The 12,048-nt window shown below is 37.3% G+C and overlaps 1 protein-coding gene across 1 annotated transcript in view; it reads left to right on the top strand.

Moving 5' to 3' along the window:
- The window catches only part of LRMDA (leucine rich melanocyte differentiation associated), a 1,137,335-nt gene that overhangs the window by 935,594 nt on the left and 189,693 nt on the right, over positions 1 to 12,048 (top strand). The window lies entirely within an intron of this gene.

The following is a 12,048-nucleotide window of genomic DNA, read 5'->3' as shown; positions in this document are numbered from 1 at the left end:
CAGAGTAGTATACATAAGGGCCTAGGAGAGTGCAAAGAAGGGATTAATTAACTCTGCTTGTGGGGTTGGGAAAAATTTCGCTGAGTTGATATCTAAACCCAAGCTCACAGCTTAAGTGAGATTTTTGACAGAGAAAGGGACAACTTTAACATGATAATGGGAATAATATCTTTTGTTTGTTTAGCACTTTACCATTTTACTTGACATAAATTAGAGTGATCTAAAAACTATATAGATGTTAGGGATTATTATTGCTATCCTAGGGGTGGTTATTACTTTAAACTACTTGTTTGATAAGGCTGGGGAAATTTTGACCCCAAATTGTAACAATTTAGAAAAGCTTATGTAAAAATTTCCAGGGAATTTTTCCATGTTGGGGGAACCAGGAGCCTTAGGAGCTTGGTGGGGTGTCAAGGATTAGGGGAGGGGCATGGGAAGAGGGAAAAAGGATATTAATTAAATCTTTGCAAAAAGATGGCTCATTTTGTAATTATGGCATAACTTGCTGAGTAAAGATGCAAGAATATGAAAACCTGGATGTTTAACTTTTTTTCCCCATAAGTTATTGGGGTACAGGTGGTATTTGGTTACATGAGTAAGTCCTTTAGTGGTGATTTGTGAGATTTTGGTTCACCCATCACCCATGTATACATTGCACCATATTTGTAGTCTTTTATCCCTCACCCTCCTCCCATCCTTCCCCCCAAGTCCCCAAAGTCCATTGTGTTATTCTTATACCTTTGCATCTTCATAACTTAGCTCCCATATATCAGTGAGAACATACGATGTTTTGTTTTCCATTCCTGAGTTACATCACTTAGAATAATAGTCTCCAGTCTCATCCAGGTCACTGCAAATGCTGTTAATTCATTCCTTTTTATGGCTGCATAGTATTCCATCGTATATATATATACACACACACACACATATATATATATACACACACACACACATACACACCACAGTTTCTTTATCCACTCATTGACTGATGGACTTTTGGGTTGGTTCCACAATTTTGCAATTGTGAATTGTGCTCCTATAAACATGCATGTACATGTCTTCAAATAATGACTTCTTTTCCTGTGGCTAGATACCCAGTAGTGGGGTTGCTGGATCAAATGGTAGTTCTACTTTTAGTTCTTTAAGGAATCTCCACACTGTTTTTCATAGTGGCTGTACTAGTTTACATTTTCACCCACAGCGTAGAAGTGTTCCCTGTTCACTGCATCCATTCCAACATCTACTGTTTTTTTATTTTTTTATTATGGCCATTCTTGCAAGAGTAAGGTGGTATTGCATTGTGGTTTTGATTTGCATCTCCCTAATCATTAGTAATGCTGAGCATTTGTTCATATGTTTGTTGGCCATTTGTATATCTTCTTTTGAGAATTGTCTATTTATGTCCTTAGCCCACTTTTTGTTTGGATTGTTTGTTTTTTTCTTACTGATTTGTTTGAGTTCGTTGTAGATTCTGGATATTAGTCCTTTGTCAGATGTATAGATTGTGAGGATTTTCTCCTGCTCTGTGGGTTGTCTGTTTACTCTGCTGACTGTTCCTTTTGCTGTGCAAAAGCTCTTTAGTTTAGTTAGGTCTCAGCTATTTATCTTTGTTTTTATTGCATTTGCTTTTGGGTTCTTGGTCATGAAATCCTTGCCTAAGTCAATGTCTAGAAGGGTTTTTCCAGTATTATCTTCTAGAATTTTTATAGTTTCAGGTCTTAGGTTTAAGTCCTTAATCCATCTTGAGTTGATTTTTGTATAAGGTAAGAGATGAGGATACAGTTCTCCTACATGTGGCTAGCCAGTTATCCTAGCACCATTTGTTGAAAAGGGTGTCCTTTCCCCACTTTATGTTTTTGTTTGCTTTGTTGAAGATCAGTTGGCTGTAAGTATATGGGTTTATTTCTGGGCTCTCTATTCTGTTCCATTGGTCTGAGTGACTATTTTTATACCAGTACCATGCTGTTTTGATGACTATGGCCTTATGCTATAGTTTGAAAACAGGTAGTGTGATGCCCCCAGATTTGTTCTTTTGGCTTAGACTTGCTTTAGCTATGCAGACTCTTTTTTGGTTCCATAAGCATTTTAGAATTGTTTTTTCTAATTCTGTGAAGAATGATGGTGGTATTCTGATGGGGATTGTGTTGAATTTGTAGGTTTCTTTTGGCAGTATGGTCATTTTCACAATATTGATTCTACCCATCCATGAGCATGGGATGTGTTTCCATTTGTTTGTGTCTATGTTTAGAAATCTGTGATTTCTTTCAGCAGTGTTTTGTAGTTTTCCTTGTAGAGGTCTTTCGACTCCTTTGTTAGGTATATTCCTAAGTATTTTATTTTTATTGCAGCTATTGTAAAAGAGGTTGAGTTCTTGATTTGATTCTTGGCTTGGTTGCTGTTGGTGTATAGAAGAGCTATTGATTTATGTACATTAATCTTGTATCCAGAAACTTTGCTGAATTATTTTATCAGTTCTACAAGTTTTCTGGAGGAGTCCTTAGGGTTTTCAAGGTAAATGATCGTATCATCAGCAAACAGTGACAGTTTGACTTCCTCTTTACCGATTTGGATGCCCTTTATTTCTTTCTCTTGTCTGATTGCTCTGGCTAGGACTTCCAGTACTATGTTGAAGAGGAGCGGTGAGAATGGGCATCCTTGTCTTGTTCCAGTTCTCAGAGGGAATGCTTTCAGCTTTTCCTCATTCAGTATTATGTTGGCTGTGAGTTTGTCATAGATGGCTTTTATTACATTAAGGTATGTCCGTTGTGTGCCCATTTTGCTAGGAGTTTTAATCATAAAGCGATGCTGGGTTTTGTTGAGTGCTTTTTCTGCATCTGTTAAGATGATCATGTGATTTTTGTTTTTAATTCTGTTTATGTGGGGTATCACATTTATTGACTTGCGTATGTTAAACCATCCCTGCATCCCTCGTATGAAATCTACTTGATCATAGTGGATTTTCTTCTTGGTATGTTGTTGGATTTCGCTAGCTAGTATTTTGTTAAGTATTTTAGCATCTATGTTCATCAAGGATATCAATCTGTAGTTTTCTTTTTTGGCTATGTGCTTTCCTGGTTTTGGTATTAGGGTGATGCTGGCTTCATAGAATGAATTTGAGAGGGTTCCTTCGTTCTCTATCTTGTGGCATAGTGTCAAAAGGATTGGTACTAACTCTTATTTGAATGTCTGGTAGAATTCTGTTGTGAACCTGTCTGGTCCTGGACTTTTTGTTGTTGTTATTGTTTTTTAAATTTTTTTAATTTTTAATTTTTTTTTTTTTGAGGTGGAGTTTTGCTCTTGTTGCCCTGGCTGGAGTGCAATGGCATGATCTCAGCTCACCGTAACCTCTGCCTCCCAGGTTCAAGTGACTCTCCTGCCTCAGCCTCGCAAGTAGCTGGGATTACAGGCATGTGCCACCACGCCCAGCTAATTTTGCATTTTTATTAGAGACGGGGTTTCTCCATGTTCATCAGGCTGGTCTTGAACTCCAGACCTCAGGTGATCCACCTGCCCCGACCTTAGGTGATCCACCTGCCTCGGCCTCCCAAAGTGCTGGGATTACAGGTGTGAGCCACCGTGCCTGGCTGGTAATTTTTAAATGACCATTTCAATCTTGCTGCTTGTTATTTGTCTGTTCAGGGTATCTAATTCTTCCTGATTTAAGCTAAGAGTATTGTATTTTTCCAGGAATTTATCCATCTCTTCTAGGTTTTCCTTTATGTACATAAAGGTGTTCATAGTAGCCTTGAATGATCTTTTGTATTTCAGTGGTCTCAGTTGTAATATCTCCTTTTTCATTTCTCAGTGAGGTTATTTGGATCTTCTCTCTTCTTTTCTTGGTTAATCTTGTTAATGGTCTATCAATTTTATTTTTCTTCTCAAAGAACCTGCCTTTTGTTTCATTTATCTTTTGTATTATTTTTGTTTCAATTTCATTTAGTTCTGCTCTGATCTTGGTTATTTCTTTTCTTCTGCTGGGTTTGGATTTGGTTTGTTCTTGTTTCTCTAGTTTCTTGAGGTGTTACTGTAAATTGTTCTTCTGTGCTCTCTCAGACTTTTTGATGTAGGCATTTAGGGCTATGAACTTTCCTTTTAGCACTGCCTTTGCTGTATCCCAGAGGTTTCAATAGGTTGTGTCACTATTGTCATTCAGTTTGAAGCATTTTTTTAATTTCCATTTTGATTTCATTTTTGACCCAATGTTCATTCAGGAGCAGGTTATTTAATTTTCATGTATTTGCATGGTTTTGAAGATTCCTTTTGGAGTGGATTTCCAGTTTTATTCCACTGTGGTCTGAGAGAGTACTTGATATAATTTCAATTTTCTTAAATGTATTGAGGCTCGTTTTATGGCCTGTCATATGGTCTATCTTGGAGAAAGTTCCATGTGCTGTTGAATAGAATGCGTATTGTGTGGTTGTTGGGTGAAATGTTTTGTATATATTTGTTGAGTCTATTTGTTCCAAGGTATAGTTTAAATTCATTGTTTCTTTGTTGACTTTCTGTCTTGATGACCTGTCTAGTGCTGTCAGTGGAGTATTGAAGTCTCCCACTATTATTGTGTTGCTGTCTATCTCATTTCTTAGGTCTATTAGTAATTGTTTTATAAATTTGGGAGCTCCAGTGTTAGGTGCATGTATGTTTAGGATTGTGATATTTTCCTGTTGGACAAGGTCTTTACCATTATATACTGTTCCTCCTTGTCTCTTTTAATGCTGTTGCTTTATAGTTTGTTTTGTCTGATATAAGAATAGCTACCCCTACTTGTTTTTGGTGTCCGTTTGCATGAAATGCCTTTTTCCACTCCTTCACTTTAAGTTTATGTGAGTTCTTATGTGTTGGGTGAGTCTCCTGAAGGCAGCAGATAGTTGGTTGCTGGGTTCTTATCCATTCTGCTGTTCTGTATCTTTTAAGTGGAGCATTTAGGCCATTTACATTCAATGTTAGTATTGAAATGTGAGGTGCTGTTGCTTTTATCATGCTCTTTGTTGCCCATGTACTTGGTTTTTTGTTTTTGCTTTTTAACTTGTATTTTTGTTTTATAGGTCCTGTGTGATTTATGCTTTAAAGAGGTTCTGTTTTGATGTGCTTCCAGGATTTGGTTTAAGATTTTGAGCTCCTTTTATCAGTTCTTGTGGTAATTTGGTAATGGCGAGTTCTCTCAGCATTTGTTTGTCTGAAAACAACTGTATCTTTCCTTCATATATGATGCTTAGTTTCACTAGATACAAAATTCTTGCCTGATAATTGTTTTGTTTGAGGAGCCTAAAGATAGGTCCCCAATCCCTTCTAGCTTGTAGGGTTTCTGCTGAGAAATCTGCTGTTAATCTGATAGGTTTTCCTTTATAGGTTACCTGGTGCTTCTGTCTCATAGCTCTTAAGATTCTTTCCTTCATCTTAAATTTGGATAACCTGATGACAATGTTCTTAGGCAAAGATCTTTTTGTGATTAATTTCCCAGGTGTTCTTTTGCTTCTTGTATTTGGCTGTCTAGGTCTCTTGCAAGGCCGGGAGAGTTTGCTTTGATTATTCCCCAAATCTGTTTTCCAGGGAAAACCTGGACATTTAAATGCTAGTTTAACATGGAGCAGAGGACTCCATTTTTGTAAAATGCTGCAACCTGGGAATTTCCTTTCATAATTTTGATAGACATATGGCACTTCTGGTTGAGAACTGGGCCTATAGCAGTGGCTTAACTTAAGGGTTCCATAGATCCTTGCCTTGGTTCAACATATCCCATCTACGAGATGACAAATGTTTGATTGAAGAAGTATTGAAGAGTATTTGGAAATGTAGACAAATAACACAGTATCTGGAGCTTGCAGCAAAGTGGGAAATGGAGCCAAGAATGTACCTATAATTTAGGGTAAGGAGCAATAATGAGGTCCCATAAAAATAAAAAACCATGATGTTAAATAGACTGCAGATCATTTGCACCTTGAGGCTTTTCTTAGATTTTATGCCAGCAAAAAAAAGTAGTAATAGGGCTTGTGCTTTATGCCAAAAGAATTCCTCATACACAAGATTTTATTTGTTTTAGTGTAATCAAAGAGACCCTCCTCCTAAAATTATTTAAGGGTAAAAAAAAAAAAAAAAACAAAAAAAAAAACAAAAAAACCCCAATGCATCTATAAAGAGCTACCAGCCTGGGTTTGGAGCATGGCTTTAATCCTCTGTGCCTGGGGTCATATTTTTTTTATGCTGCTTTTGACTCTATTTCAAAGCTGTTGTTGCTATCTACAAACCTTACCTAACAGCTGTAATTATTTCATTTGTATTCACTATGAAGTCCTTTCCAATCATGTTAGAGAAATGGATTCCAGTGTTTACAAGTGACCCCTTATCCTGCCTTTTAAAGAAAATAGCATATATTGTAGGCTCCCCTTATCTGCATTTTTGCTTTCCACAGTTTCAGTTACCCACGATCAACTGCGGTCCAAAAATAAGATATTTTGTGAGAGAGAGAAAGACTATATTCGTATAACTTTTATTATAGTATATTGTTATCATTGTTCTATTTTATGATTATTATTGTAAACCTCTTACCGTGCCACATTTATAAATTAAACTTAACATAGGTCTGAATATATAGGAAAAACATAGTATACATACTATATATAGTAAGTGGAGAGCACACCAAATGTATATCATTTTTGTACTGTAGTAAATTTGAAAAATTGTAGGCCAACCCATTATAAGTTGAGGATGGAAGGTCTGTCTATAGGGTTCAGTATTACATGTGGTTTCAGGCATCCACTAGTGGTCCTGATGTATCCTCTACAGACAAAGGGGGACTACTGTAAGTTTGTAAAACCACTGAACAAGGAGTTTCAAATGTGACAAAATGTTAAAATGGGACTCTTCAAGTTCAGCTGAAGCCACAATTAATAGGAATCAACTGGTCGCACATTCCAAGATGAGGTGCTAGATCACCCCAGCAGGACCTGCAAGAGTTCTAAAATTTGGATCGTGTCATTGCCTGAGCTTTCGGACATTAGATAAGTCAAGTCAGATTTGATCCTTAGTTTTTTCCTTTGTCAAGTGGGAACAGTTATTGCTACCCAGTGACCTTGTAGGGATGTGTCAATTGAGATGCTGGACCTGAAGATGCCATGAAAATTCGAGGTAGTGGTTCTCTTTCTCCTTCTTGCAGTGGGGTTTTGGGTCACAAAATGACAGGATTGTCCTCAGATACTTTATAGAAAGCCATTGGTGCTGTTAACACAATATGAGTTTAGTGTTTCATTTTGGAGTCAAACACACTTTATTTTTTTTTTCTCACAACTGCTTCTGTGAATCTACTCTGCAGGGCTAGATCTTCTGCCCTGGAATCATATCCTAGCTAGTGCTCAGAGCCTGCCACTCACTCTTTGGTAGTAATAACTCCTCTCATTGGTTACCTGAGTTTCCAAACAGTGTTGGTTATGCTATAAATAAGTATAGTCTAGGGTAATAATCAAAACTCTGAAATTTATCCATGGGTAATGCATCTTCTGGCACCATCAAGAGCTTGCTACAGGGGGAGAAGTGGGCTGAGTAACTTCTTTCTCCTTTATTCTTCCATATGCTAGGTGAGTTGGATAGGGGAAGAGAAGAGAAGTAGGAGCCAGGATCAAATTTGCTTGGCTGGTCCCAACCTGGTATTGATTTGCTTTTCTGTTGGCAGATGCTTAAGACTGGCCTTTCTTCTCTGCAGGCTGTTTCATGATTTGGACGCTTATCACTAGGGTCCTCTTTTTTGTGGGTGATTCTCTTTTGATGATAAATGAATCATCTAGGGACTTCTCTCTGCTGAGGTCTCCTTGCCTCTAACAAGGCAAGGTCCAAGACTAGCTCAGCGTGCTTTGTCTTGTACTTGGCACTTACCTCCTCCCTGGAAATATGGATCTTTGACCTAAAAGTGTTGTATAGTTATGTCCCCAAATTGAATCTGTTTTGTTTAGCCACCTAGCGAGCAGCTTTAGCCATAGTCTTTCTTTCACTCATTAACTTTCTTAGACTTATGTAAGATGGGTATCAGTTCACTGTGACCCTTAAAATGCAGGGGCACCTACCAAGCTATCTGAGTACACTACCAAAGTCCCTCTCATTTGCTAGAAATAAAGGGAGTACCATAGCCCTGATACTTTTCCACTGGAGGGAAGCATTGCAAGTACACTTGAAAATTCTCTTTAAAGAAATCCTTGCTGAGCACAGTGGCTCACACCTGTAGTCCCAGCAGTTTGGGAGGCTGAGCGGGGCAGATCATCTAAGGTCAGGAGTTTGAGACCAGCTTGGCCAACATAGTGAAACCCCATCTCTACTAAAAATACAAAAATTAGCCAGGCATGGTGGCAGGTGCCTGTAATACCAGCTACTCGGGAGGCTGAGGCAGGAGAATCACTTGAACCGGAGAGGCGGAGGATTGCAGTGAGCTGAGATCACGCCATTGCACTCCAGCCTGGGTGACAGAGACAGACTTCATCTCAAAAATAAAATAAAATAACAAATAAAATAAAATAAAAAGAAATCCTTAATTCCCAATTCTAAGCTCTTCTGATAGTGTATTCAGCATCTTTTTTATGCTATGCAGAGATGTACTCAGCTAAGGGGTGCAGACCTGGGTCTTAGACATCTCCTTTGCAGGTCCTGCTGGGATGATACAGTACCTCATCTTGGAATATGGGACCAGTTGATTCCTATTATTTTGTGGCTTCAGCTGAACTTGAAGGGTCCCATTTTAACATTGTGTTATATTTATATCAGCTTACCCCAAACTGTAGTCTATGGAACACTGCTTCAGAAAAGGGTTCCATTTTTTTAAAAAAGGGTCCTTATCAAATGTATTTGGGAAATATATGTAAGATTTCCAGCTCTTCAGGTGCTCATTGCATATAAGCCTATCGAAGACTATGTGGAATCTAGCATGAGGAGTGGTGTTTGACCCTTTCCAAACCCAGTGTTTCTCAAATATATTTAACCACACAATTTATTAACATGGTGTCTCTTCATTTGCATTTTGGGAGGTGCTGCTGTAGATGGTTGCTGGTGATGCTTCCATTGAGTTTAGCTAAGAATGTCCATACATTCTTCCAAAGTTTTCCTAAATAAAAAAGCTTAATTCCTTCTTAGTAGAAATGGGCTCATTTTAAGATGAGTATCTGTTTTGGAAATAGTCAATCAGCATTGGCGATGTGGGGAAAAAAAGAGTAATGAGAAGGCTTGTTGCCTTGCCTATTGCAAACAGCAAAAAATAAAAGATAAGATTATAATAATATTTATATATATTATAGTAATATTGATTATTATAATACAACTCATTATAATAGGAGTTTGTAGTATCCTGGTATTCTGTCTGGACTTTGAGAGCTTAGCTTCAATGAACTATAAAGGGAAAGTCATAGTTAATTATTCTCACCTGGACAAGATATTGTTATCTCCTGTGTTTTTTAAGTCACTACCATCAGTTGCATTGGTTCTGAGTCTTCCCAAATGTGTCTACCTTTGGGAAGTCCCAATTGGCCAGTTCCTAGACAGTTTTTTTTTTCTGTACACAGCTCATTTTCACATATGGATCATAACTTCCCAGGCTATCCTAGCATAGCCTATTCCATCTATCCCCTCATTGTGTTTTAATGATAAGGTGATCGGCTTTATAGTTCTTTTCTGTTTCAAACTTTGCAAGTATTTATTCTGAATAACATTAGAGTCTCACTAGCATGAAAAACTGTCCTGGTTTGCCTGGGACTGTCCTGGCTTTAGTACTCAGAGTCCCACATTCTGGAATCCTCTCTCCAAAATGCAAAATGTCTTGATTTTCAATAGTGGATGGCAAAGCTTGGAAAAATACAAAGCCCATATGTCAGCCCAAAATATAGGTGCTGAAAGCAATGCTGTTTTAGTGTCAAATAGGTACAGCATAGATTATCTATCTTCCATAGTTATTGTTACTATTCCACCCTCCCATGTTGACAATCATGATTTGCAGTTCACACTAACGGATCATTCATTATTGTTTCACTCCAATTGATGAAACTCAAGTGTACACCATAACTACATTGTAAGTTGAGTGTTAAAAGTCCATCTGTCTTTGACTTTGTCTTTATGTTAACTTGTTGTGCTTTGTATCAAGATAATGCCAGTTTAATTTTTAACTTTATGAATATTGTGACCATATTCTCTAAGAGTTCAGATAGTGAAAATGCAGATGATTATTATACCAATGCCAGCATCCTAGAAAAAGAAGGTTAGATGGTTGCTATTTTAATGGCAGATGAAAGGACTCATACGTCTGGATTGGGCAGATAAATAATCAAAACAGAGCATACTGCACAAGATGCAGAAAAGAAGATATAAAAGTGCATAGGGAGACTGAATCCCACAATTTTGGCATGAGGTAGACAAGTACTTCTGAGTCAATCAAAAGTTTCTTGTCTCCCAAGAAGACACCAACGCTCAGTTGAATATAGCAGCCACTGAATTATCTTGAGTATACGACACAAATAAGCAGCGTCATTGCATTATTCCCTTGATTGCTTTCTGAAACTGATTAAAATTATATTTCCTGATTCACAGGTTGCAGTTAAAGCGCCCTAGGCATGAACAGCAGGAGAAGTTTTGGGTAACATGTGCTGGCCCTCTATGTAGCAGAGTTAATTCTGTTAGATTTGAACAACTCTAGTATATCAAGAAATTCTTGAATCACGGCAATAAGATAATGTTCCCTTTAGCTCTTTAGCACTTGAACTTGATAAATGGAGATTCAGAATGTCTTTTGGATTTTTATAAAGATTTTAATGAAACTGCAGAAACATAAAACAAAAGATTACTGATAACTTGTCTAAAAACAAGCTAGATTTAGCTCTTCTATCTGCATGTGTGGCAGGCAGTGCAAATGTAAATTTTGGTAAACTTCATTCAGTGTGTAAATTTCTTACCAAAGAAAAGAAAAAGATTTCAACTGCTAAAAGTTCAGTATACTTTTTCTGCAAGGATGCCAAAAAAAAATGGGATTTGCTTACCTGTGATATTGAGGCTTTTTCTAAAACTCTCTGATGATCTTTGAAGAAGCCATAAGGAGCCTAGAAAAGGACAACTGACTATACCCAAGTTGTTGGATGTTATGTGTAGGATGTGACAGAAACTCATACAGAAAAAAAGGACTTATGTTTTGGAAATAAGCCTGTTTCAAATGAAAAAAAAATATGTTACCAGAGGACTGCCAGGTTAGGCCAATCTTTCTCAGTTTTTCAATTTCTTTAATAAAACTGTCACTTACTTGGAATCTGGCTTTGATTTCACAAGTTTGAATTACTTCTGTGCTTTAAAACCATTTTACCTGCCAAAGAAAAGTTTTGCTTATGATGACATCCAAAATGCTTCGTAGTGTTTTAAAAATGATCAACATATTGGACATGGATAACCTATATGACTAGTTTATAGATGCAGTGGATCTGACTGACAAACTGCTGGTCCATCAAAGCAGGCACGTGGATACAAAGTGGATGAACATTTTTGGAGAGCTAGAAATTAATCCCTACAAGTCTTAAATCCTGATGTTACTAGTAAGTAAACTTCTAAGTATTCCATGCTGAATTTTTTTTTTTTTTTGGAGAGGATATTTGGCTTGGTGGAGTCATACCAATACAGTGTAAAGTGGGCTTGATAAAGAGCGTAGTCTAAAGTTAAATCAAGTTTTACATTTGACTATATTCATTTAGTTTTAACACTACAGAAAAGAATAGAAGTGTGTTGTAATGGTTGAAAGCAGTTTAAAGAACTATTACTGGAAAAGGAAACAGAGAGTAAGAATATCCTGCTGTATCATGCTGTATCACAGGACAGATGGAAACGTGTCATAGTTTTTGTTTTTTTTTTAATAGACATGAGGGTACAAGTACATTATTATTACATGGTTTTATTGAATAGTGATGAAGAGTGGGCTTTTAGTGTAACCAACACCCAAATAGTGTATATCGTTCCCAATAGGTAATTTCTCATCCCTTACCCCTCAGCCACCCCTCCACCTTTTGGAGCCTCCAGTGTCTATTATTCCATTTTGTATATCTA

The sequence above is a fragment of the Gorilla gorilla genome, chromosome 8 (genome assembly GCF_029281585.2).
Source record: "Gorilla gorilla gorilla isolate KB3781 chromosome 8, NHGRI_mGorGor1-v2.1_pri, whole genome shotgun sequence".
NCBI lineage: Eukaryota > Metazoa > Chordata > Mammalia > Primates > Hominidae > Gorilla > Gorilla gorilla.
This window is presented reverse-complemented; position numbering and strand designations above follow the sequence as displayed.